Below are 558 nucleotides of genomic sequence, written 5' to 3' on the forward strand. Positions count from 1 at the left end.
AAACAGGAACAAAGTACAAACATTTTTTGGGGAGTAATTCTGCATATAAAAATCGGAGAAATTACGGAGAAACCGTAGATCTGCAAATTCATTCTATAAACAAAGCTCAAATAGTCGGTTATTCCCCTTTTCACCAAAACATTAACATCGAATAATATAAACCAAAACCATTTTCCAAAGCCGAACCCAAAACTCCATACCGTTCAAGAAAATAAGTTACATAAACGCGCATGTACTTTCTACCATCCAGAAAAACGACCGGTTTGCATAACGCAATAACCATATGTCTAAATCAGACAACACATTAAACGTACGTCAAACACAGCAATATGAAAGTATCACATACCACATCCTGGTTGCAATGAAGTACAGATACAATCTCCCCTGCCGTTGATAGCATGTCACCTGCAATTGCTTTACCGCAAGTCTTCCTTCCTCGACAAGAAGCAAAGATACGAATGACAAAAAGGGGAGCTACAAGTCTGAAGTCAACACTGAGCTCACACCTAAATACAAAATACCCGTGGAAATACAGAAACACGTGCGCCACGAGACGGT

Source organism: Littorina saxatilis, linkage group LG4, assembly GCF_037325665.1.
Source record: "Littorina saxatilis isolate snail1 linkage group LG4, US_GU_Lsax_2.0, whole genome shotgun sequence".
In the NCBI taxonomy this organism is placed as follows: domain Eukaryota; kingdom Metazoa; phylum Mollusca; class Gastropoda; order Littorinimorpha; family Littorinidae; genus Littorina; species Littorina saxatilis.